The 27,875-nt window shown below is 40.8% G+C and overlaps 1 protein-coding gene across 3 annotated transcripts in view; it reads right to left on the bottom strand.

The window, feature by feature from the left end:
• HIVEP2 (HIVEP zinc finger 2) overlaps positions 1-27,875 on the bottom strand; it is a 135,584-nt gene that overhangs the window by 55,199 nt on the left and 52,510 nt on the right. For 2 of the 3 annotated variants that reach the window (XM_081905113.1, XM_081905114.1), the window contains exon 2: positions 25,273-25,486. The exons of the other annotated variant lie outside the window; for it this stretch is intronic. The gene's annotated coding sequence lies outside the window, so the exon portion shown is untranslated. The remainder of the gene's footprint in view (positions 1-25,272; positions 25,487-27,875) is intronic. 3 annotated transcript variants of the gene reach the window in all.

Below are 27,875 nucleotides of genomic sequence, written 5' to 3'. Positions count from 1 at the left end.
GGGATATAAATTTTTAAAATGTTGTTGTTATCCATTCAGATATGAAAAGGCAAATAAAAGTAGAATGCAGCTAAATTCTCCTCTATGTAGAATGAATTTTCTCCTGAGAAACAGCACTTCCTTGAAATGCAGGAAGTCTTTTCTAAAGAAAAGAAATATACCTTGTGCCTTCAGTCTTGGGCTTTTGGGTCAGAAACATTTTCGTGGTGGCGCACGGTTTGAAGAGCTGCCAAACCACCCCTTCAACACAAGCATCACTGCTGCTTGCCTGCATGGGGTTGGGATGAGGCAGGTAGGGAGTGAGGTTGGGACTGATCAGGTACATTGCCTGTGCACCTACAAACCTCATCGACACCCAGCCCCAGTTCTTTCCAAGTTAGAAGCAGAAATACGGGCATTGGGAGGGCATCTCTACCCCACCATACATGGCAATGCAAAAAGCTAGTCTGAAACAAAGTAGCTGCCAGCTTGTAAGCTTTTGGAAGGCAAGCTCTGTGCTGCAGTGGCCAAACAAAACACCCATAGGGATTAGAAGACCCCTCTGCCACCTCATACATTCAGTAGGATAAATGCAAAGAACCCACTCCACTGAATATTCTCCAAAATTCTTCTGCACACTGCAAAAATGGCAGGAAAAAAATGTCACAGGAAGCAAAGACTTTTGCAAAAGTAGGTACAGCATTCAGCACAACAATAGCATTATGCACAATTTGTGGTTCAGGAAAAAGTGGTGAACTGTTGTAACTAAAAGCGCAAAGTCCAGATCCTCTCAGCTGTGTCAGGGGAGGAGAGGGGAGGAGCGAACTGATTCAGGAGAAGGCTAGTCTCATCTAGGTAGAACTAAACCGTGGTCTAGTGTTATTCTAAACAAAGACTATGTCTTCATGGATTAGAAACCAGTAACATTTTTACAAGTTCTATTACAGTACTACCATTTTTTTAAGGTTGAGCATGGATGGATTCTATTTCTTTTTATATCCTTTTCATCTTGTTTTTCTTTTATCTCCAGCATATAAACAGCACTGTGAAGAAACATGGTTTACAAGTGACATTTTCTAAGCTGGACAAAATCATTTGGTTCTTGGCCCATGGGATGACTCAACAATGTATATCTTAATATTCAAACCTCATATGTTCATCAGCCTAAGCAGGATATTTATTAATTGAAGGTTTCAAATTGGAACATGCCATGACAAAGAGACATACATACCAATCAGTAAATTCAGATTGTTAGTTTTAGCTCACTTCTCCAAACCATTAAGGTCATATTGAATCCTGATTCTATCTTCTGAGGTATTATTAGCTACCCATGAAACCATGTGATGGAAGCACAAACAAAAAAATGCATGCAGAAAACAAAACTGCCTACACAACTTTAGAGGGAAAGGTAAATTTAATGATAAGTCAAAAGGAATTGAATTAGAGAGCACCACAGGGAGAACGTGAGATGATCAACTGACATGATGACCCCTCTACATGCTGCTCCTGAGTACTTAATAGTGTAAAGTCATCCTTTCTTGAGAAGCCCTTGACTAAGCAATTGATTTCCCTTCTTGATTTGGGAGAGACCAGATTTATTTTCTGTGTAAATTGATTACAACACAGCCCTTTCATATGAACTACTTCATAGGAAAATAACTCTGACTCCTGCACGTCGTCACTGGCTGCGTTCTACCAATATGATTTTATAATTAGTCTGCTGCAAAAGCTCTGGACTATTGTTCTCTGAAATAATCAAAGGTGCTGCTGCGGCCTAAATTGACACACCACACCAAAGATGAGTATCTAAGGGGCGTGGCGGAAATCAGATGAAATGTGGACAAAGGAAGGCAAAGCTTGGACTAGAGGCAACTATTTCAGACTGACTTTAATCCTACAGAACTGTATGGAATGCAGGGCTATATATTATGAGGGACACCTACGCAGACTCAAGTCCTGAGAATGTAGCTTCAGATAGTTGGAATGGGTTCATAACTGAAACAGAGCACCGTAGGAAGGACCTACCACACTGCTACCTTCAATATGTCGCTGAAGCTATGTCAATCCGTGTCTGTTACACCTTAATTTATCAGGGAAAAGAAACTAAAAAGCTCACAGCAGAAAAGGCTCATTAGCATATGTGTGTGTGTGTGTGTGTGTGTGTGTGTGTGTGTGTCTGTGTGTGTGTGTGTGTGTGTGTGTGAAGTGTATTTATCTCTTAAATAAAACAACATTACATTTATATATTAAGTAACTGAGATCTGCTTATCTAGCAATTAAGCACGAAGCTTGCCAACTACTAACTAGGGAAGAATCAGAAAGTACAAAGTTATGAGCTATTGTTTAGGGATTGGTATGTTACAGATAATTATGTTTAATTAATACAGAATTCTGGGAAGATGACAAATATAGATTAACAAACCAATATTCATTTGATGGAGGAAGCCCTAATCCCACCCCACCTCCTACAGGAAGGAAGAACATGACTGTGCCAAGATAAGGTTATTTGTTTTATGAGTCAATTATCCAACCTTTTTTGAACCCTACAGAAAGAGGAATGTACCCAGCCACTCTATAGCACATAGGAGGGGTGTGTGCCTGCACTGAGTTTACTCCAAACTATGAAGCAAATTAGGGTGATTTGAGAAATGTTTCTGAATTGGACTATGCCGTTACAAAAGTGTATTGTGGTGGATTAGGAACTCCCTAACCTTTCACCCAGCTCTGTGGCCTTGGTTGTCCAAAAAACCCACAACAGTTTCTTCTGTGTCTTCAGAGAAATGAAGCCAATCTGACTTGGGAAACACCCACCTCTTGAGAGTGGAAGGGGAGGAGAGCTTTCCTTTTTAACAGACAGGTCTAGCTTTAAATCACAGTGAATTATTATTTAAATCACAGTGAATTATTGAATTATTTTCTGAAATCACTCCATTCACATTGATTTGAGCTGTATCTTTTCACATGAATCTATGTGTTTCCCTATACAACCCAATGGAAAGATCACGACTGTATCCCTAAAAACCCATCAGGGCAGATGCCAGTTCCTACCAATAACCTTTGGGGGTAACAGAGTCTGAACTGAGAAGGTTATGTTTTCCCTTCCCCAGCCATTCTTGAAGTACAAGTCAATGGAGAAGTCTCTCACTGAGAAAATGGGATGTATCCCCCAAAATCGGGGAGGGGGGGTGTATGCGAGCACACGCAGAAGCCTACCCCACAACTAAGGACCCTTGGAGCAACCAGATCCCCAAATCTTCCTGGGAATTGTGCTCTCCTCAGCTCCGTGGTTATCTATTCTTGAAAGAAGAGTAACATTTGCCCTTGTGGAAAAACCACTGCAAATTTCATTCTGAAAATGGGCAAACTTCATTTCCTCAGAAGGTGCATCCCACCTCCAAACTACCCAATCCAAATTCTGGCATAATTTTTTTTTAAAATCCATGTTAAAAAAACCAAACAAACTGGAAAGGTACCCTGCACAAAATTCACTGGGTAAATGTGCCTTTGATTACAGATGCCACTATTGAGGGACTGTGGTATCTGTAAATTCCATCTACTTCTGTGAAAAGGGGGGGAGGAGTTATAGCTGTTGTAGGTTTCACATTATAATGAATAAGAAGAAAACAGTACTGCTTCGTTTTTAACAAATCTAATGTGGTCCCAGATAACAAGTTGACATGAAAAGACACAGAATAGCTCAGAGCTGGCTGATTCCCCAAAACTACAGATATAAGTTGGATCTTGTGGCTGGTGTACACCCCTATTATATATCTATTTCCCCCTCACTTCTTCCATCTTTAGAAGGAATTTCTGAAGATGCTGAATGGAGGACCACTTCAAAGAGTCACCCTCCTCTCTGTCCTGCAGCACAGAATGTGCATCTGGCAAGAACTCCAAAGGGTCTTTTCATTGGTTGTGCCCAGACATTGGAACTCTACACTAAGGGAGGTTTTGGGTCAAGTGCACTATATCTCTAAATACCACTTGCTTTGAATCACAAGTGGGGAGGGTGCTGCTGCACTCATGTCCTGTTTGTGGGCTTCCCAGAAACATCTGGGTGGCCATTATGAGAACAGGATGCTAAGTTAGACCAGATGGGTGTTTGTTCTGATCCAGCAGGGCTCTTCTTAAGCTCTTACATCTTCCACCAATAGGTATAACTTTTTAGTTAAACAGATACAAGAACTAGTGTTTGCTGGTGCTCCTATGTTTTGATCTATTTTATTTCATTATGTTTTTAACTGACTGTCATTTAAAGCGAATCTTTTGGCAGAATTTTTTTTAATGGAAAGGCATATGCATACAGGCATATAATCAGGGGTTGCATACCTATGCCAACCAGACCAACTTTTGTGGCTGCCACATATTTGCACTGCATCCTAGCACACAACCTATTATATTGGCTGGAATATAATGCTTCTGTTAAGCCTGATTTCAGGGGGTGGGGTGGCTCTGAGGAGAGGATCCTTTGGTTGCCAAGTAAGGCCATGGGTGCATGTTAGATTAAACAGCAGGAGGCTTGGAAGAAAACAAAAAACCTGGAAAGAAACAAATGATGGGTGTGGCACAATTATAATTAACACAGTCTGCATAGCCTACACAACATCAATCTGTCACCCAGAGATTACTTCAAGTGGAGGATTAGATCTTCTGTTTAGATCTTGGAAAGGCACTGGCCAAAGATATTCACAATGCTTCCTACGTGCCACAAAATGCCAACTTTCTCCAAGAACTCGTAAATATTGCATGAACACCTAATCCCATTTACACTATTTTTTTACTGAAGGCTTTGGAAGGATTTCTCACCTATATATGTTATTGTACACAATAACATTCATTAGTATTGGTTGCCTTGATATGCCAAAGCCTCAGCTAATGTCCACGTTCCCTACTCAGAGCAAGCACTGCTGCATTTGAAAACAATTCTCCAGTTAGCTCTGCTTCTGTCATCATCCCTTCCTCTTCCTCTGTTTGTCTCCCCATCTGTCAAATTGCAAGTTCTGTGGGGCAGCAGTGTGTACACTGTTCTCATCCTGAGGTAAAGTTCTTAACCCGAGGTACTACTTCCAGGTTAGCAGAGTTTGTAACCCGAAGTGTTTGTAACCCAAGGTGTTTGTAACCCGAGGTACCACTGTACAGTGGTAACTCAGGTTATGAACTTGAGTCCGTTCTTAACCCAAAACCGTTCTTATCCTGAGGCACACTTTCACTAATGGGGCCTCCCACCGCCACCGTGCAATTTCCGTTCTCATCCTGGGGCAAAGTTCTCAACCCGAGGTACTACTTCCGGGTTAGCGGGATTTGCAACCCAAAGTGTTTGTAACCCGAAGCCTTTGTAACCCAAGGTACCACTGTATTGGAATGTTGTGCTTTTTACATTTAAGATTTCCCTCCTCAGCTGGGCCAGTCCTAACACTAGGGAGAATGAGATAGGCACCTCAGGCAGCTGATTTCAGGTGTGATGAAGGTAGCAAATTGTTAAGTACTTAATTCATTGTGTATTTTTACCACTGGGTAGGGAGAGAGGTGCATCTGTTAAAATGACTGCCTTTGGTACTCATCAGCTAGGACACAGTTCGCTTTGAAATGATTACTGGATTAAATCGCTTGTCATCCCTGAGTACTATGCACTTTGACAGGGGTGGGGGGTAGGCCTCGTTTCATGCTGCACCTCATACAGCAAAGTGTCTTGGGCTAGCACTATGTCCTGTCATATGTCAACAGCTCAGGGAAATCCATGATCTGTTCTCATTAACTATAATTTGGAATGCCACACATTTTAATTGGGGCATGTGGCAAGTTCTAACACGTTGATTTGGTATCACAAAAGGGCATCAATAATTTCCACACAAAGAAAATGTGTCTGAATCTTACACCAGCTATTTTTGCAATGTGAGGGAATCTTTTCCCATCTTACAGGTGAACATTTTATCAAGGTCATTTATGCCATGTCCTTTAAAGAGGAACACTTTTAAAAGATGAAATTGGAAATTGCAGTATATGGCCTTCTTAAAAACAAAGAATATGGTGCTAATTGGGGATCATGTCATTGAAAAACATTTACCAATGATAGTAGGAATGATTTTAGAAAATTGACTTTTAAGTATTTATAAATGCAAAAGTCAATAGCTGCATTCTAGTTCTTCATGGGAAACAGCTGTGTAATTTTGAAGTTCTACAGAACCCCAATATTTGGAGTCAAAATGAGAGGGGTGGACTTGCATTTGGCCTTTCCTTTACCTCCATCCTATGAAAAGTAATTAATTATATTACATGGCACTTTTTACATCTACCCTTCTCTAACAACAACCTGAAAAGAGCTCTCTACATGAAGTTAAAATAGCTAAGAGGTACAAATATGAGAGATAGATAACAACTTTCTTGGTTTGAAGGATGAAACAGAGGAAATCTAAGTGTTCAACTCACTTATTAATAGGAATTTCCTGTGACTAAACGCATAAGCAGCTTGTTTTCAAAGTCCATAAAAATAAGCGAGACTTTATCTATATTTACTACCCCAAAACTAGTGTATATGCCTGAATAATCAATGTGAAAAGAGAATATCTGTGTGATGCTAGCTCAAGAAGCTGAAAACATGCTTAGCGGTACCATGGCATGAACAATTTATTTGTGAAAGAGATAACTGCAGAGTATGACACAAACAGACAGGCGTTAAGCTGCCAAAATATAGCTTAGCCAAAAGGCTTATTGACCATTAAAATGCATTATATAACCCAACTTGCTTTATGTCATCTCTGAACTTCCACTAGTCTGATAGGCTTTACTCATCTTTTCCCCATGCTATTCTGAGTAAAAGGGGAAGTCGCCTTCCTTACACATCACATTGCTTTGGAGCATCTCTGAATGTAACAGAAATTTTATGTGCGCAAGAGTGTGAAGATGTCAGGGAGAAAGAACAAAATTACCATAATTATAGAGCTCAACAGCTGGCAATAAGGCTATAAGCTGCACATATGCCATGAAGTCATGATTCCAGTGAAATTAGCAGGATGTCCAACATCTGTTTCGATGGAAACACAATTTTAGCACGTGCCCCTCCCCACAGACACACACACACACCCCTACAGTCCTTATTTGTTCTAACAAAAAAAGTCCCTACTTATGGCTTGGAACTGCATGTGTACATATCTACTGCTGCTACATTGAAGTTGCTGCATGATTAACAAAAGTTTAAAGGGCTTTCATGAAATGTGTATTATTTCATTACCAGCAACGTGTATATCAGTTTAACTATGCAAAGTGCTTCACAGTCCCAAACTTGGGCTCAACTGAAATCAACATGACTTAGTGGCTGTGGGCTTCAAATTAACCATATGTGCAATGGCTTCAATTTGCCGTGGGACGTGTGTGTTGAATCATAAGTAATAAACACTGTATATGGAATAGTGACTCTTGCTTCCATGGTGCTGCATTAATTGTGAATCCAACTCAGGCTGCTCTGCAAATCCGGGATAACTGATTAAGCTACTGTAAATGGTAAACCTAATGGGGGAAACTATGCCATGCCGTTTTGATGAGGACGATGTTGTGTGGAAGTTGCAAAAAATATTCATGCATGAATTTGTCCTCAACAAACTGGCACAAGGAAGCACACAAACATATTCCATGCTGATTTGTGGAAAGGAAAAATGCAAATGTCAAATTCCATTCCATGGGCAATGTTTGTCACTCATAATATTGGGCTTCACACACACACACACACACACACACACACACACACACACACTCTTCAATCCTTTCTTCCAGGAGGTCTCCCACCAGACACTGATCATCAGCCCAGGCCCACGTACCTTCAGCAAGGTTGCTGCTTCATGTGTGTTCAGACCATGCCCTGGGACCTTGAGTAACAATAACGTTTTGCTGTGGTTATACACTTTATGCATTTATCATGAGCAATACCAATAAATTTGTGCAGCTGTAATGGACAAATAGAAGACAAAGCAGCTTTCCTCAGGCCCTTCAAAGAGATATTACACTGGAGTCTCAAGCTTCATGTTTTACTTGAATAAACAGCCACATCCGGCTTACAGTTCATGAAGCAATTCTCACCTTGTTATTTCAACTTTCAGTTTTATAGCATCATGCAATGGTGCTGCCGACACAACGGCAACATTCAAAAACCTGCTAAAGCTTGTACAGTCAGAAGGCATTGCCTTTCAGAATGATTGCTATCGTTGAAGAAAATGTTAACCTTAAGTCCTTCCTTCTTGAAACCATTAGCTAAGATTAAGTCAGAGACATACATTATGGTTCTCTGCAGAACAATACATCATAACAGTCATGACCCCAAAGGCCCTTTCAGGACCACACAGCACCACTGGTCTTGTTGCTGCTCTACTTCCAGGAGCAGAGGCTGCTTCACGGCATCTCAACTGGGAGACAGTTCCAGAAAAGAGAAGCTCAGAACAGAAATCATGATGCACACAAAGTTTAGCCAGAGGCTTGGGGTCTGCAACTAATTCTATACCCATAGGAATCAGAAAAAAAAACCTTAACATTTTTATACTGCAGTTGTATTAAGATGCAATCCTAACAGAAACCTATTGGTTATGGGAGTAAACCTCAATAAACTCAATAGGACTAACTTCTGAATAGACATGGGGTGGTATTCAGAGTACAGTGGTACCTCTGGTTACATACTTAATTCGTTCCAGAGGTCCGTTCTTAACCTGACACTGTTCTTAACCTGAAGTGCCACTTTAGCTAATTGGGCCTCCCGCTGTTGCCGTGCCACCACCGCACAATTTCTGTTCTTATCCTGAAGCAAAGTTCTTAACCCGAGGTACTATTTCTGGGTTAGCGGAGTCTGTAACCTGAAGCGTATGTAACCTGAAGCATATGTAACGCGAGGTACCACTGTAGTCCCATCAAAATTAATGGACCTAACTTAGTCATGTTCATTAATTTCAGCAGGTTTATTCTGAGTAAAACTTAGCGTAACACTATCCACTGTTAGGATGGTACTGTTAATCAAACATCATCTCAGTAAGAAATTCCATTCTGAGGAATTTCTACCAAGCAGAACTGGAAGATAAAGCCCTACTGATTTAACTTTAATGCTGTTGTGGGGAACTCCCCTTTCACCAGAGTTTATGAGCTCACACTTAACAGTGTTTTTAAAATTATAAAGAAAGTTCCACTGAACTCGATGGCACGAATATCTGAGCATATAGTGCTGTTAGACTGTAACTTTCCCACAATTTTTGCTCCTTCTTGTCATTTTATATGTATTCTGCATTTCATGCCAAACACACTACCATAATAATTTCTCACAAATTTCATTTCATTAATTGTATCAGTAATATATTTTTAAGTCATATTTTTAGGTATCTGAAGAAGTGTGCATGCACATGAAAGCTTATACCCAGAACAAACTTAGTTGGTCTCTAAGGTGCTACTGGACAATTTTATTTATTTTTTATTTTTAAGTCATGTTATTAAGAAGGAGGGCTCAGCTTATTAAACCAAGAAGGGCAGTGACAGAAAGACCTTTTGTAATGGCAGTTTCATTCCCTTCCGATTTTACTTCATTTGAACGTTCTGCATAATTAATGTTGCGCTATTTAATAAATACTTATGAAACTACTACTTCTCTGCTCTTTCAGTTTAATTAGGTGATTGACTTCAGGAATGGCATAAATTAGAATGACAATTTAATTACCTTTTTAATGTGCTCAGTTAAAAGATTTATAAACACGAGCAACACTGAAAATTAAAAGGTATGGCAAAATTAACCAGAGTTAAAACTTATTTAATACAATGCATTTTAGAAACATCAATGACACCTATGTCAATTAAGGGATAGACCATTCATGATCAAAGGGTTAAAAAAGAATCATGCATTATCTACCAGAATCTATATTGTACCTTTTAAATCATACATTCACATGCGCAAGCTTATTGTGCTTTGACGGTCATTCGCCATCAAACTATCCCAAAGCTAGAGGAAGGCACTTCGCATCACTCAATGCTATCTCAAACACAATACCTTTCAGTAACTTGGATCCAGAGATGACTCACTTGTGCATGTATGGAAAGGAACTTCCACTTCTGCAATAGTGGCCTAGTCCACACCCCCCCCATCCCATTGCAGACCCCTGTGCACATCACTCCAGAGGGCCCCTTAACCTCAAGAGTAGGGTATGGGGAGCTGTATTGCAGGGCAGGGGGAGACAGAAAAGCCTGGCTGTATGAGCAGGCTCATGCTCACCTTGTTCTGGATCCAACTCAAAGAATTAGGTTTGCACGCTAGAGCCCAGCTCACATACACAAATATACTGTTCGCTTACACACATATCTGGAACACGTGGCTCTATTATGCCCATTGCTCCCACTCCTATCCTCCATGAAATCAGCAGAACTGATGAGCCATCACACAGATATGCTTAATACCTTGATTCTGAGCGTGGCATCACTACGGCCCAGTTTGCATGTCATGGTAAGCCACAGTCTAAACCAACCTTGTCGTACCAAACACTCAGGCTCTCCTCCTGGTTGGTTTGGGAAGAAAGCAACCGCCAGCTATGCTAGCATTCTCGTTTCTTTCTTCCTGGCTTGGAAACTGCAGGAGTGGGGTGGGTGCAATATGAGCAGAATGCAGCAGCATGCTGCCTGTTCATGGGAAACCATCATTTGCTCAGACTAGGACTTACTCTAACATGTGAACCAGGTGGTCATGTAGTCAGTGTCCTGGTTCACTTTCTTCAAGCATCTGCTCTGCATGCAGGTTATTTCCTCCATTTGGATTGTGGCACAGTGGTAGTCTATGTTGCGTTGATCTGTTGGGGCTTGATATCATATGTGTATTCTATGGCTTGGTGAAGGATGACTTGCAAAGGCGTCTGCAGCAAAGGGGTAGAGGCACCAGGGTTCAAAAGTGGTCCATGAGGCTGTCTCCTCCAAACATGCCCACCTGCCCCCACATCTAACAACATATAGGATGTCAGATGTGGGGCAGAGGGAGATGCCTCAAAGTGCGTATTAGCAAGTTAAAGCAGGCTTCGGCTCTACTGTTCATCAGCTGATTTGGTGGTAAAGCCACAGTCTGCTTTGGCAGCCCACCTGTCAAATTTGCCTCACAGAACCAAAGTTTCCCCAGCCTTGCTGTACGCCGTAGGTGGGTATCGGTGTAAAGGGCATGGCAAGGTGGGTGGGTCCTGTAACACCTCCGCTATTTCAAGGCACACAACACTTTCCCTCCAATTCTCTCACACAGTCCACTGTATTCTCACAGTGAGTGCTTTGACTTTTAAACACCCCACTGTAACTATTCAATAATGTGTATCTCCACTCATTGTTATGCAATTCATATATGCCCTAAGTCCAACAACACGGAGGGGAAAAGTCCAACAGAAGGAGCCCTGGCTGGGATAGTGAATGGCTGCCACAAATATTTATAAACCATTTATAAAAATGTGCTCTGCACAATGAGCCACTGCAATTTTAAACTTTGGTAGGGTAAATATACTACGAAAAGTCTGTCCACACAACTGCAATACTTCTCAAGAGTCCTTTGTTTTGAGCAACACTCCTCACTTAACAAAGTTCAATTGGCTCTCTAAGTGCTCCAGAATGAGCAAGATGAGCTTTCAGATTTATGTATTTTTAAATTCTAAGAATCTGGTACAGTATTCAACTAAAGAGCCACTCTCCTTGTCAAAGACCCCCTCACACATTCCAGAAATACCAGGGACATACCTTTAGTGGCAGTCGTTCCTGAAACACGAGAGATAGCCATATCACATGAAAATATGTTTGGCCTTAAGTTGCTTTGCTATTATATATGCTGAAAAAATATGTTTGATATGTTAGAAGGAATACCACAGGCATCTGCGATGAAGTAGTCTCCTGAAACATGCAGTTGAGACTGAGGGTTGTATCAAACGCTGCTGTTCCACTCACACAACAGATTTCTGCCTCCACAACGTAACTTTCAAAGACACTTTCAAAATCTGCTTGAGGGAGCTGGGAACTCCACAAAGCACATTTTATGGACTTGCAGGGAGAAGAAGGGGGAGTCCCCTTGTTCAGCATTAGATACAACTCTGAAACTTTTACTGGATCTACTCTTATTTGTGAACTATTTCTGTCAAGCATCAGAAATGAAGAAATGGAGTTCTGTTTATTTTGCATTCAAAAATATATCTAGAATTCTCCTCCTGTACACAGATAACTGGGAATAAGACCCACTAAACACAACAAATCTGATTTATAGAAGATTATATTCATTCTTTTCTTTATATAAAAAAGAAACGTGTAAGTTTTTAAAACAAAAGAAATAAACTCATGGAAGTTTGCAACAATAAAATATCTATTTATAAAGAAGAAACAGGGTATAAAAGCAACAAGAAGACAGCATTTTACATAATCAAACCAACAATTCCAATAAATAGCCAGAACAAGAATTCATACAACTGTAATCAAGGACTGCACTGTGGAAAAAAAAGCCTTTTTAATAGAAACTCTGTATGATAGCATAGGCGATTTATTGAAGGCCCATTCATTTTCTTGAATTTACATTCATTTGGTATGGTAACTACAGAATACTTCTTGGTATCTTCTTTTTATTATTTTTATTGTTGTTGTTTTAAGAATTCAAGTAAAGGTCTCTTCCCATACACAATTTACATAGCAGAACAAATTTCAGCCTCCCAATTACTAACTTGTTTGCCTCTCTGCAATGCAATAGATCAGCGTTAGGTTAACACAGAGCAAAAATGAGTGATCTAGGGTGCTTTGTCTGGCGTTTCCGTTTCCAGAAAAGTTGTGCAATGCTAAAACAATGGCTCTCCTATTGGGCTACTGTTTCATGTAACCTCACTGTACAACTGATGATTGATGATGGGTCAAGAGGGCAGTAGACTTTGGGTGCATGACGCTTAAATGCTTTATCAAAAATGGCAAGGGGCCATGTGCTACAATAACACAGCAAATACTTCCTTTTACTGTACAGCAGACAAATTCCTTCCTCTCAGTCGGCTAAATCTACAGCTGTAATTCATGACTTGCAGTTCAGAGAAGGCAAGAATTAACAAGCCACACACTGTCCGCAGGTAAAAAATGATAACACAAACCCCCAGAAAACCTGAGACTGAGCGCCTATGAGAACTCTTACTGCCCCCAAAACCTCCAGCCAAAGAGAAAACTCAAGCTCATCACCAACATCCGCTTAGAGTATATCACTATTTTCTCATAAAGCCAAGTCTCTTGGGAGATGCTGGATCGTCAGATGTGCACAAGGAAATACAACATAAAATAAATACACCAATACATATGCACTTACTCCATCGGAAACACCCTTTGTATATAAGACAACCAAGACTAAACAAACCTATTTAGACTAGGTTACTCAAGAACAAACAGATAAAAGGAAGTTAATATCAAGACGTGGGGGGGGGCACTTTCTAAAAAGGCTAATATTTAAAGCATAAAATCTTAGAGAAGCAAGCAGCTCTGCAGCCTTGTGGTAGCCTCCGACTCAACCTAGAAAACCCCGTGAAGTGGTTTGATTGAGAAGCTGGACCAGGTTTCTGTACGTAATCACCTGATGTCATAATACACACATAGGTATGTGGAGAAATTCAGGTCCATTCACATGAACCTACCTCATCTGTTCTTCCCAAATGTAAACAAGAACTCAGACATGCTTTGAAATGAACACGTCTCTGAATTTTTCAGTGCAGTTACCCATCAAAAAGTGTACAAAAATGCACGGACTGAAATAGGACACCAAAATGCACTGAGGTGGTATCTCAGGTTAAGTACTTAATTTGTTCTGGAGGTCCGTTCTTAACCTGAAACTGTTCTTAACCTGAAGCACCACTTTAGCTAATGGGGCCTCCTGCTGCTGCCAGGCCGCCGGAGCACGATTTCTGTACTCATCCTGAAGCATAGTTCTTAACCCAAGCTACTATTTCTGGGTTAGCGGAGTCTGTAACCTGAAGCGTATGTAACCTGAGGTACCACTGTATTTGAGGAAACTGCATGTAAACTGCGTGCATTGGGCAAAATGGCATACAAAAACTGAATATATTAGAAAGAAGCATGCACTAAAATGTTGAAGAATTTATGTAGGGACTTAAAAAAAATCACAGAGTGATGCTAAAATGTGTCTAACTGATCTTAAGATTAAATTAAAACACACAATGCACACACATTAACATGTGTCTTAAATATTCAGTTCTTCCTTTAAAACAATTTTAACACACACCCCAAAATAAAAATGCTCAGAAATTATTTTGTTAATATCTTGCAGGAAGAGGGTAAAAATAGTTTTCAGTATTTGGAAGGGGTTGGTTTTTTTGTGTTTTTTAAAGTCCAGAGGAACATTTCTCTAACTTTCAAAACAGTTCTGTTGTTTGATGTCTGCAGCCAGAGGTCCATTCTTTGCCTCAATACTTTAGTTCAAAATTTCACTCTCAGTAGTTTTTACACATTAAACGACAACCTCTCCTCAGTTCCTTGCATGGCCATTCACATTGTGCAGCACTCACAGTACGCAGGCACACATTTCAAGGTAGCAGGACCCTGAACTGTTAAAAATACAGTTTTCATTTTTATTCTACAGTGCAGCCAGTTCCGGGATGGGAAACGAGCTTCTGCTACTCAAAACAAAAGAACTTTCCCAGAGGAAAAACAGCTGTTTGCTTCTGCTGGCTGTGAAAGCCAAGAAAGCAAAGTTAAATCTAGTATGGGGCCAATGCAATTTTGAAATTGATCATGAGTGGTAATACATTCCTATCACATTATTATACTCCCACTTTAATAGATCATATATACAGAAAATTGTAAACAGTTTTTGAATTGTAGGGTACTACCTCAGGGGCGGGGAACCTATGATCCTCCACGTTGCTGAACTGCAACTCTCATAATCCCAGGCCACTTGCAATACTGGCTAGGGCAGATGGGAATTGTAGTTCACCAACATCTGGAGGTTCATAGGCTGCCCACCCGTGCACTACCAGGTCATTCCTTATAACAACTGGATCCCTGCTGCTACCGCCTCCCAACACCAATGGGAACCACCTGGGAGGCAGAGATGATCCAAAGTTTTCTCAGCAACTTCACTTGTGAACCATTATTCACACGTATTCTAATAATTGCTTCCTTCCCACAAAGGAACATAGGAGTTGCCTTGTGTCCAGTAGTGTCTTCTATGACCAGCAATAGCTCTCCCAGGTTTCTAGCCTTTGCCATCACCAGCTACCTGATCCTTTTTGAACTGAAGATGCTTAAGCCTGAACCTGGGACAATCTTCATCCAATGCATATACACTGCTAGTGTGTGGCAGCCTTTCCTTCTTGCCTTATTCATGCACCTGGACAGGTATGGCACCGCATTGGCTTAGCGTCCAGCAAAAGCATTTTAACCCAGCTTGTGTTCCTTAATTAAATGAATGATTGGGAGCACAAGTGTAACATAACAGAACATTGCAGGTGGCCTGTCAATGACAGGCCCTTCAAACGGTAACGAGCTGAATGGGGAGGGACAAAATAGAGAGCTGAGGCACAAAATTTCTGTCAGACATTTTAAGCTGTAAGGGGGAAGAGGTCCTTGCAATCTCCTCCTATTAAAAAGAGGCAAAAATGTTCTCTCAGTCAGCAAGCACGGATGAAAAGAAAGAGGAGGAATACTTTGCAAGGGCTCAACACTTTACACAGTGCTGACCCTCAAGCTGGTAACTCTCAGAAGATGTACTGAACATAACATTTAAATTATATTCACACAGTGTGATCCTAAGCACACTTATTCGGAAGTTAATTCCAGGGGATTCAGTGGGATTTATTCCCCGAGACACGTTTAGGACTTTAGTTTGTTTTGATTTATAAAATGAAACTTCCAGTAGATGGGGAAGGGAATATACAAAATAAGCAAGGGGGGAAAGCTCTGAAAATCTAAAATAGAAGTTTAAGCATAGTATGCTTCCTTTCTGTAATTTTCTATTCATGCTCTAAAACATTCTCTACCCAGAGCAAGTAAAGCACATACAATTCAGCCCAAATTCAGTATGTCTCATGGCTATTCAACACTTGTGCTTGCCCTGTGCCTAGAAATCATGGGTCAGAGCGGTTTTACTTTGCCCCACTGCTTTCCCCCAGAAAACTTACTCTTTAGTGCTAAATCAGAGCAAGCATCAACGCGGAGTAAAACTCAACTGACATTTTCTCCGATTCAGTGGTAAACAGCAGGTTTCCCCAGGGGGAAACAACAGGGCAAGCAGAAGTGTGGAAGGTCCCTCAGTTCTGTCAATTTCCTTAGAACAGCTATAAACATATGGATTATTCATGCATTTTAACTGAGAGGGCAAAAAACAAGTGTTTAGCTCTGGATTCCTTGGGGCACTGAGAGTATTGTATGCTTAAAATCCTCTCTCTGAAACTGACTGAGCTAAAATAAAGTGTCTAATTTCACTTGGATCATGCCCATAATGTAATGTCCCTACGTTCCTATTTATCCAAACAAAGGAAATTCAGTTTGATTGTGACCATAATTGTTAATATATTGTCTACCACTTACTTGATTTATGCAAACAAAATAACTTCCCTTTCTTATCAAGACCAGGAAACATTAGCAAATATCATTTTGAATTCCTATTGAGTTAGTTGTTAATATTTCAGTGTGGTTCTTAAAATATTACCATTCCTTATTTGATATTCAGATCTTTGATTTTTTTAAAAAATAAATCATTTGAAAATTTGCATGACAATACTTAATCTAAATTCATAGAAGTATGGGATGGGGAGGCTGAAATAAATAAAAATAAAAATATCCTCTGGTTTAGGGCCAGATTCTGCCTGTGTTATAGTCAATGGCATCTTTCCAGCTGGGCCTGGAATGAATTCAAGAGTGTCAAAGCATGCCAAATTTCACACTTCAAAAGAGAGGTTATGTTTAAATCAGAAATACAGCAGCTGCACTACTCAAGCATAACCATGTTATGGCAGGGTGGCTACAAGGTCATGATTTGGGTTGAGAATATGACAGAACATCCAATTAAAACATTGAGGGCAGCTTTGATAAACTGACTTATCAATGCTTTGCAGTATTTACACTGAAGGCTGTGCTTCTGAAACCCTTTGGGGATGATTTTGCTTTCATTTTAAAGGTGATGTCCCTGATCCCATGCATGCCTGCCTGGATGCTGAGTTCATACACTACATTCCCAAGTAGGTGTGCATAGGATTGCAACCTAAGTGAAACTACTGCTCAAAGATCTTTGATTACAGCAGGCAAACTCCAGATGTTTTGGGACTACAACTCCCATCATCCCTGACCACTGGTCCTGTTACCTAGGGATGATGGGAATTGTAGTTCCAAAAACATATGGAGGGCCGAGTTTGCCTATTGCAGTGATTTTAAGAATTCATGCCCAAAGCGCTTGGTGAAATATGAAGACATCTTCCAATTATTGGACAATATGCCATCTACTTGGTGGGATCAAATGTCCCTAAGAGGTCCAGCAAAATCAGGGTCACCTCTTACAATGTGCACTAAGGCAGTGGTTTCCAAACTATTTCCCCCAACAGTTCTCTTAAAAATTGCTGAGGGCCTTGGTAGATCACTTAATGGTTTTTCTGCCTGTTGTAGCAACTGTAATGTGCTGTGCTAGAATCTGCATGACTTTTAATTGCAATTTTACAGAAATACTGCAGGCCTCCTGAATGAAGCTTCTGGATGCTACCCTAAAGCAACCCAGCTTTAAGAAATCTAGATAATTAACATCATCAAGGAAAATGTGAAGCTCAGCCTCACACCTCCACAAATATTTTGTCCAGTAATGGAATGTTGTATACTGGACAATCCTGATTTCTATCAGAGGGTTCAAATGATGGATTCTTCAGTAAGGACCATCTCTTTTAATGCAGAAATAGAACAAGCATTTGTTACTTCTGTTGTCTAGCCCCAGCATAGCTATCCTTATTAGGCAAGGCAAAGACCAATCATTCACATGATGAGCCATATTTCTCCTGGGGTTACTCCCACCATCCCCAATGTCATGCACCCCACAAAGATGCCTTGGAGAGGGTGGTCAGAGGAATGGGAGATCGGGGAACTGGGGCTGAATGGCCCCAAGGTAGATCCTGGTGAGATGGGGGAACAGAGATCAGGTCCTCAAGAGAAGAGGAGGGACCCAGTGAGCTGGGAGGTGAAGGTTCGGGTCCCAGGGAGGGGCCAAGCAGCCAGCCAGAAAAGTGTTCCACCCCAAGACACTGGGTATCCCAAGCCTAAAATCAGCTGCAGTGGAGCTGCCACTAGCGATGAAGCAAAATGTGCCAGAAATGGAAATAGTTTAAAAAAAAAACCTTTTAAGTCATCTTTTTTTAAAAGCATGAGTCTAACCCAAAGGATCATTCTAACTTGTTTACTGATTCATTTGCTTCCAGGATAGCTCTGACTTCAAATTATCTTGTCACTCCCAGTGCTGTTCTGATGGATGCTGCCAATGCAGCTGGTACTGCGGACAGCCTAAACGAAAGCTCAGAGAACAAAAAAGGGATGCAGAACAACCATCTGACATTGCATTGTTTATATCTATCATCTATCTATCTATCATCTATCTATCTATCTATCTATCTATCTATCTATCTATCTATCATCTATCTATCTATCTATCTATCTATCTATCATCTATCTATCTATCTATCATCTATATCTATCTATCTATCTATCTATCATCTATCTATCTATCTATCTTGCTGAACCCTGACCCTGTAATTATTGGGCAGTCACTTGAAACACTGCCTAAACAGCACGTGTTATGGGGGAATTAAGAGATATAATGGTGAAATAAAAGGCAGCTCATTCTCATTCTGGAAAATGGGTCCCCTTAACTGGACAGCCGGCTGACTAGTTGAGAAAAGAAACAAGTGTGGAAGAATCTGCTCAGTACAGACTGGACTTCAGAATTAATTGCATCATTTGCCAATGTGGAAGGAAACAGTACTCACTTTCTCAGTTTTCTCCAACCATGTACATACATTTCATACATATTTGGCAAGCCAAGAATTCACATCTGAAGCCAAGAAGCAGTTCCATTTGGGTACCATGTATGACAGCATAGGTGGCATTAAACTGTTCACTTTTGGCATGATTCATGACGATGCCTCATCAAGAGTTTCCCCGAAAGTGGACAGCATGATACCATACAACATAGGATTTGTGTTAATCCAAGTTCAGAACTGATATATAGAAACTGAAAGGGTGGCTAAAGGGGAAAAGAGGGCAGGGTCCTGCACCTTTGATAGTTATTTACAGAAGGGTTATTGTCACAAAAGGGTTATACTGATACTTTGATTTAGGACTTGGTTGAATTGTGGATTGCTTTAGATTTTATAACTTCTGTTTTGGACAGTTAGCTGCCTTGAATTTCTTCCTACAAACAGGTGTAATATATAGTTTAAAATAAATAAACGTACATATTTATGAAAGGGGCAGAAGCCCAGTTCTCTTTTGCATCAGGCCACTGATGGGACATACGAACATGAGATATCATTTTATTTGTAAGCTGACTTTCCATAGTTCAAACCATGCTCAAGCCAGCTTACAACACGAAAAAATACACAATTACAAACATAACCCAAAGTAGTCATAAACAATAAATAAAACATCAAAAAGTACACAACCAAATTTAAAAATGTCCATCTAAATGATAAGAACGAAAATAAAGATACAAAAGATTGATATCAATAACAACAAAAACATGTTTAACAATACCCCAGCCCAATAGTTTGTACAGCAGCCTCGGCTGTTGTAGCTGGAGTCAGTCAGGGCCCTGCCCTCCCAGGCCAGGTGGAAAAGGCAAGCAAAGCAGGGAGCATGTCTTCCAGGACTCACAGCCAAGGGGGTCTGAAAAGGTTCTGAAAACATTTACCTTTGAAGTACAGCAGCCAGGAATGGAATTAAGCCCCACAGCAACTCCTATTGTCTGATTTTTACCAGATATTCATCATGAAACAAGTCCAGGGATTCCTGGAACGCTGCAGCTAGTATAGTGGAAGGAACCAGTTCTGTCCACCCACTAGCAATGCTTTCCTTACCAAATCATCTCCCTGCAAAGTCATTCCACTCACCCACTTAGTACTGCTCTCAAATCGATCTACAGTATAAGAGGTCTGCACAACATGTGTCCCAGCTAGCCAAATTCAGCCCACAAGTCACTTGAGGCAGCCCATCGTGGGCTTGATACACACACACACACACACACACACACACACACACTTTGCTTACCTGGGTCTCCCAAAACAAGGTAATTATTGACTGTTTTGCATTTGATTTTCAAGTCAAAACAACACATATAGCAGGAAAAGACGAACACAGACAAGGAACACTAATCAATCCGGTCCCAGGACAATTCTGTTAAATCCTAAATGCAGCCGACAATGAACAAGCCTGTCCACTGAATTATCCACATAAACTTTGATAGAAAATCAACAGTAATACCCACATCCTATTTCTAGATGAGTGTTTGACACCACCTGCTAAGGGACCCATAATACACAGAAGCGCACACATAAACATTACATTTCCTAAACACAGAATCCCAGAAGAGTTCAGTGATTGGTTTTCCCAGCAAATGACTCATAGTCCCATCAAGATTTTGAGTTTAACCTTTTACTGTGAATTATATAACCAGCTTGGAATTAGTCATCAAAGGTTCTTGAAATAAAAAAGCAATACATAAATATATACCTGGCACAGTCAAACCACAGTACTTATTTGCATTTTCTAAGGCTTCAGCTTGTTTGCACTTACCTGGGGTCACTACTCCTGAGTAGATATGTTATAGGACTGCATTATCAAACAGTTTTAACTTAAGCTCAAAAGTTTGCTAATGATAAATGAATGGGGAAAGTGAATCTGGAATTGTACCATTTCAGAATTATACTTGGGATGTTATTTGTGTTACTCAAAACCAAGCGTTATAAATTACAGCCTTATACTTTGGATATAACTTGGGATACTTAAATCCGGCATGAGCTTTGCCTGCTAGTCTCAGAGCGAAGCTATCAAAGTGTCAACATTGTATCTGTATTCTGTCCTTGTCTAACAGCAGATACTGTATATGAATGGATGACAAGAAAGGAGTTGTTGGTATAATAGCTACAGGGTAAAATAACATTTATGGATATAGATCTATGGGCTTGAGAAGGAATTTCTTCGTATGATTAAAGAACCTCTAGCACCTCTGATCTTATTGCAGGCGTAATAGATGGAAGGGTTGCATCCTTAATACCAGAGGAATAATAAAAAGAAAAGTATAAGACTGGTTTGCTGTTGTTGCCTGTTTTGCAACGAACCCTGCAGGATACAATGCAGGGCTATGAGGAATCCCGCTCTTAATGAGAGAGGCATCAAGGAACAAGGAAAAGCCCATTACTGTGACCCTCCAGTTATACAGCTTCACAAACAAATGAATAATATTCTCCTCCATGCAGAGGCAGAGTTAGCTGCTTAACTGTTTTCAGATCCACACAGAGCACCTCACCCACTCGGTATTTCGTGCACCTTATTGTCATTCTCTTGACAGCCTGAATGCCAGCGAAAGAGCTTGACAGTCCTGAGGTCAGAGGTCACCGAGAGTTGAACGTGGCATCGCTGCCATCACGTTTGTGTCAAACGGAGTAAACATGAGGGAGAAAGGAAGGCGAAAGTGCCTCAAGCTGGCTCCAGCACTCAGCTGTCCTCACAGAGTGTGCTTCAACAGAGATGGAGAAGAAGAAAAAAAATTCACAAGCCTACCGCAGTCTCATTTACACATGTCATAGAGGGAAGGAGGGGAGGTGGCAAGGGGGGAGGAAAAGGAACAGAAGGGGTCATTTACTAATATGCCTTTTATAATCGCTATTCATTTCCCTACCAGAAATAACTTAAAAGAGAGCAGGAAATTAATTGCTACCAAAAGCTCAGCAGGTCACGGAGGCAGGTGTAACCTATCAATTTAAGAACAGCCTTGCTTGCTGCATGTTATGATTTCACCTGGAGAACATCTGGACTGAACACCCTGCATCAAATGCTCACCATTCCGTATTCCTATATTTAAAAAAAACAAAATAGACACAGAAACACAACAACAAGCTGAAAGAGCACACAAACACTTCCCTCCTCTGCTGCTTTACATTCCACAGCATCACTCTCAGCAGAGCTGCAGGGAAAAAGCAAGCATTCCTCGGATAAAAGATCAGCTAACTGAACCATACACATTGCTCCTGCTACACTCCAGTACATAGATCACTAGGAAACAATGCAGCCAACACATCACGTCCTGAAATCCAACTGCAGTTTCTTCCGTAGCTTCGGGAAACATACCTTTCCCGGTGAAAACTGAACAACAGAGATAGGATTTACTGCCGTTCAGACAAGGAACACCTCCCTTTCTCCCCCTTCCCGATTTCCCAGTGAATGCCATCCCCGGCACTACCTGCATTTATCAGCAATGCAATCGCCTCATCTCTCCAGTCACTCCAAAGAACCGAACAGCCTGGAAATTCCGGTTGTCCATTATTCGAGGTCACAGATAAAAGCTAAACAGCAGCAGTGACTCCCATCAATCATAAGTCACTCAGTTATAGAATGTATGGTAGGAGACCTACTGATGTAAGCTAGTCACCAGAGAAAATACCCACTGATGACGCATATCCAGGCATAAAAATAGTTACAGGGCCCCCAAAGGGATTATTCAACAGCCTACATTTAGATATTCTTACAAGAGACCCAAAGTCAATTTGCTGCTCTTAGGTGGCTGTGAAAGGCTGGAGTTTAAGCATCTTCAGTGGACAGAACCACAAGTGGCTGGTTTAAATAAACAACTGCAATTACAAGCTGTTTCTGCATTTTTTGACACTGCAGTATAAGGACAAAGTATAAAGGGAGAGATGCAGACTACAAAATTCTACCTATAAGATGTATCTTTACAATGCTGGTTTTCGTTTACTAAAAAAAAAATTATGCTGTCCACAGCTTAACATTTGTCTATACATTTCTAAACGTGCTTTCTATCCTCCCCCCCTTGGCCCCTGCAGAGCAGCCTGGCTTAACACTTGTATAAAAGCAACATCACAAAAAACGGGTTTCGGTTCCCTAAATCACTTTACAACAAAAGTGGCTTCCTTTAAAGAAATGTGACAGCAAAAACGTAGTCCCAGATTGAAGGATCTGCAATGGTGTTGGGTGAAATGAAGGTTCTGAATCACAAATCTTCGCAGAGACTCTTGGGGATGAATTGCAGCTCTGCATGTTTTGTGCACAAACATATACACTGCACCTCAGAGAAACCAGGACAGTTCAGGATTGCAGCTCATAACATGCCAGTCCTCCAACCCCACTGCAGTTTTGTACTTCCCCCATAGGACTAAACTTAACCAGTCCCACATTTATACCAGAGAAAGTAAAGGAAACAATTTAGGGTTGCTACTAGGGTTGGGAGCTAAACCTATTCCCTGACACTGGCGACTCTAGTCATGAAGAACCCAGCTTGCTCTGTCATCTGCCTAAGTCCACCTTGGCTTACGACTCTTAGTTGCACTCGACTGTAGACCAGAACACTGGGGACTGGCTTTCTGACATAGCGGGTGAGATCCAATAGTGGCTTGCACAACAGAAATCCACTTACACATGGATTTTTTCTCCCTCCTGCCCCCCGCCCCGGTATGCATTCAAAATTTGTTCCAGAGGGTCCCCAGTCCTCTGGAGCAGATTTTAAGGGTGCAGGGAGCCTGCAGGGAGAGGAAATGAAGAAGAAGGCCTTTTACAGCAGCAGAGACCTGTTCAAGCTTTGTTGGAGTTCACCCAGTGATAGCTTTTCAGTGGTACTGAATCTTATGATACAAAAAACCTCCTAAAAAGGAAAATGACATTTCTTTCAACTAGGGCTCATAGGACAATGGGAGGCAGGATCCATTCCTGATTCAATTATTATAAACAAGCAGAACATTGGACCGTGCCCTGAACTTTGTCATAGGATAAGACCCATGGGAGCAATGAACATGTTGCCCAAAAGTGGCATGTTAAAAGGAATGGGCTCGGATACTGGATCCTATTAGAAAAATTACAGGCTGTCCTCTCCGTTGAAAACCAGCCTAACAGTCTTATAAATTGCCTTAATAAAGTAGAAGAAATTCGGTAAATCATATCAGATGGTATGAAATTAGTAGTCACCCTAACGGAACTTCGGATTTCTCAGTAGTGGAAAAACATTTTTCACTTCAAGGTTAGTATATTTAAACAGGGGTACATCCCAATAGTGGACAAGATTTTCCTTCAACTAAAAATACATTAATTCCTAGGCACCCTGATAATTTTATGTTTTCTTTTCTTTTTTACACGCGCAAAGTTGATGGAACTTTTTCCTTTTTCCAAAAGGCCACCAAGGCTGTAATCATATACCCACTTACCTGGGACTAAGTCTCAATGAACTCAAACAGAACCTATTTCCAAGTAGACATGTAGAGAATTGTGTGGTAAAATACTATATCATTAATAATGAAGAAGCAAACTCGTTTTAGTTCAGTGGACTCTACCCCCAGGTAAGTGTTATAATATTGTAGCCATAGAAAATTAAGTAGGGAATATCAAACTCTTGACTGAAACCTATGGAGATAACTAGTGTTGCCATATATTTAAACTTACTTTTTTTTGTATATGGTAAACCAACAAAAATTATAAACTAAAAAGTGTTTCAAAATGTGAGTTACAGCAGCTGGAACATTATACCCACAAACCCATGTTTTTTGTTAGAGCATGAAGCTGATAGTGTCAAGGTATTTGAACCCCATATAGGACAGCTGCATATTCCTCCATTTCAGGGGGTTGGACTAGATGATCCTCAGGGTCCCAACTCAACAATTCTATCATTCTATTGTTTAAAGATGGCTACAATAATTCATGTTCTGCTTCTCAATATGAAGCTATATTCAATACGAAGCCATGTTGTTTTTTTAAATGCAAGACTTAAAAGAATTTTGGAGTGTACTTGGCACCAAATTCCATAGGAATAGTCATATAGCCGATTCTTAATCAGAGTAGCCTTATTTGAATTCTTCTATGTAATGAAAATGATATGGCTTTATGAAGCAGCCAACAGCAACTACTGGCCCTCACTTATAGCAGAATGGAAGTCACTGTTACTTAGAATGGTGAAAAGATGTGTGTCTCTATCCCTGCACTGCAATAAGCCCTGCCATGCCCAATTCTGCCGAACTTTCCTCGACGATGATAACATTGTTATAAATAAAAGTGCAAATTATTTTTAGCACCGAGATTTCGCTAAGCACTCACGTTTCTCTCCTGTGTGTAAACGCCGGCAGTTCTGCTTGCCCTAGTTTAACAGCCCTCTTTAGAAATATTCATTGGTGGCTTCTAGCTGATTTATCCCAAGCAAGTTCCCGGGAGAAGTCTGATGCTTAGTCTCTCCTCCAGTCTCCTATCAGCATCTCGCCTCTGTTGCCCTCTGTAATTGTCACCAGCATCCAAGAAAGAAGCAATTCATTTCCTACAGAACATGGGAGATAAAAACAATCAAATTTTAGAGCAAGGCAGGGCAGGGGGGAGGCCCACCAAAACAAAGTTTAACATAAAAATATTAGAGGGGTTCAAAACGTACACAATACGTCATCAAGAAACTGGGAAGCTTTATGTGTTCTTTCAACAGAGTGAAGTCAACCCTACAACATTATCACACAAAAATCTCTCGCCAGCAAGGAGATTGAACATTTTCCTCCTCCCACCTATGAGGATCTTGAAATACATGAGAGGAGGTAATGAACTCTAATAAGATGTCTTTAAAGGAGAATAATATTCAGTTCTGAAATATATATTTTTAATGAAATAATCCATAACATTTAGATTTGGTTATCTTTTTCTACAGCTTTATATTTTTCCTATTCTAACTCCCCCGCCCTCCAGTCTCTTATGTAACTTGTATCATACAAGCAAGGATGTCCAAGGTTGGAAAATTCCCAGCTGACCAAAAACAGGATTGAACTTGATGCCTAAAGACCATGGAAGGAATATGATCCATGTTGTAATCTGCTCTTCGGCAAGGCTCCTTATACCATTTTTTGTCAAGCTTCCCATCCTGCTACCCAACAGACAGTGGTGGGGAAAGCCACCACAACTTGCAATGCACTCTGCCAACGCAGCAACAGCCCTGGGTCACCTAGCTCCAGTCTCTGCTATTAGCCTCTTCTGCATTTTCGAACCAAGATTCCTAATGTAGAAAGTAACTAGAGGCAGCAGCAACAGCAGTTTTTGCCAACCTTTTCTCTCATCTGCCTGAAAATTGGACACACCGCAGCAGAATAGTCTGAGCAGGATATAGTTGGGTTGCGATTCCCATTGAGAATTACTAATTTATTCTCTTTTGTAAAATAGAAGCCCCGCTCAGGAAGGAAATTCCGTAACACAGTGGAATTGTTTTCCTTTATATTCACCAGGTTATCAAGCACAAAACAGAGTCAAAATTGGCTGAGCCAGCTGGCAGGGGATTCCCTATGCCCAGGGAAAGCCATAGCTCAACCAGCATAGGCATGACATCAGCAGCTCCCTCAGTCATCTGCCAGTCAAGCTCAGTTCAACCATCACTCGAATGGTGGGGTTGCTACATACCTACGGTTGCTCCTACAGAATAGTTTGAAGCATGCCTGTCACCTGCCTAAAGCAATCTTAGCGACTTTGTCACATAAATCTGCATAATTCTACATAGGAACAAAACAGCAGTTTTGAAGAGTATAGCAATGCTTCAGACTGCAAAAGAGATAAAAGTGGAAATGGACGCTATGTCCAAAACACTGTCATACTGGTGGCATCTAAGAAGGCATAGTATTTTGGAGCTGCAAAAGTCACCCTGTCTGGGACCCTTCATAGAGCTCACCATGCTCCCAAAATAAAGCTAGGAACCTTCTCTCAAGGACATCCCCAATGAGCTTTTCACAGTCCCCTGTCCCCTAGCTCCTTTCTTGCCCAGCTGTCATATGCCAAGGCAGCCCTGCATCTCTCTTGCCCTTCTAATACCTTCACCTGAATTAAGAGTTTTGCACCTAGAAAGAGACTAGCCCCAACTGCAGGAATGGAAAAACATTACTAGGACCCCACAGTCAAGCCCAAGTTCATTTTCTCTATCACGTCATTGGTTTCCCTTTCATTAATATAACTATGAAAACAATTTGACTGATTAGTCGCCCAAGCCTAAATTCAATTCCTATGTGAGGTTTTTGTTTTTTTAAAAAAAAAGGGGTAGAAAATAATCACAGCTACGTTGTACAGAGTGACTGAGTTCTCAGTGTTCAACCTTGAAAGTTAGCTCTTAGACTGAGCTGAACTTTGAACCTCCCATTTTCACTTAATTCTGAAATAGCACCCCTACAGAGAAAATGAATCTGGAATGCCATAAGCCAGAGAAGAGAGATGCAGAAGCAGCTAAATATTTATTAAGTATCAACATTGGTCAATTCTGCTTTTCCACTCTTCCTCAGAAACAGAAAAGCTAATACTTTTGAGTTCCAGAGTTCCAAAGACATTCCCAGATAGAGGAAAAACTGGTAGAAATAAAAGCTATATTAGAAGACTAACTTGCTTCCTTGAGATATGATGGGCACAACATGTCCACAAAGGAAGGGATACAGAGTGCGCTCTCTCTCTCTCTCTCTCTCTCTCTCTCTCTCTCTCTCTCTGTGTGTGTGTGTGTGTGTGTGTGTGCGTGTGTGTGTCTTGGTGCCATCCTCAGTCTCTAACATTGACTGTGATGGAATAGGACTTGAGGCCATTTTGTACTCAAGTTTTGGCGGAGAGGATACAAGACCTTGGACAGCACCAAGGGGTCCTGCTATGGCAATTAACAAGCAACGTTGTCTCTGCTGGGAGCAAGAGCCAGCTGAAGCCTT

Source organism: Podarcis melisellensis, assembly GCF_964234715.1.
Source record: "Podarcis melisellensis genome assembly, chromosome: 3".
NCBI classification, from domain to species: Eukaryota; Metazoa; Chordata; class Lepidosauria; order Squamata; family Lacertidae; genus Podarcis; species Podarcis melisellensis.
Note: the sequence above shows the minus strand (reverse complement) of the source record. Positions and strands in the feature narration are given on the sequence as shown.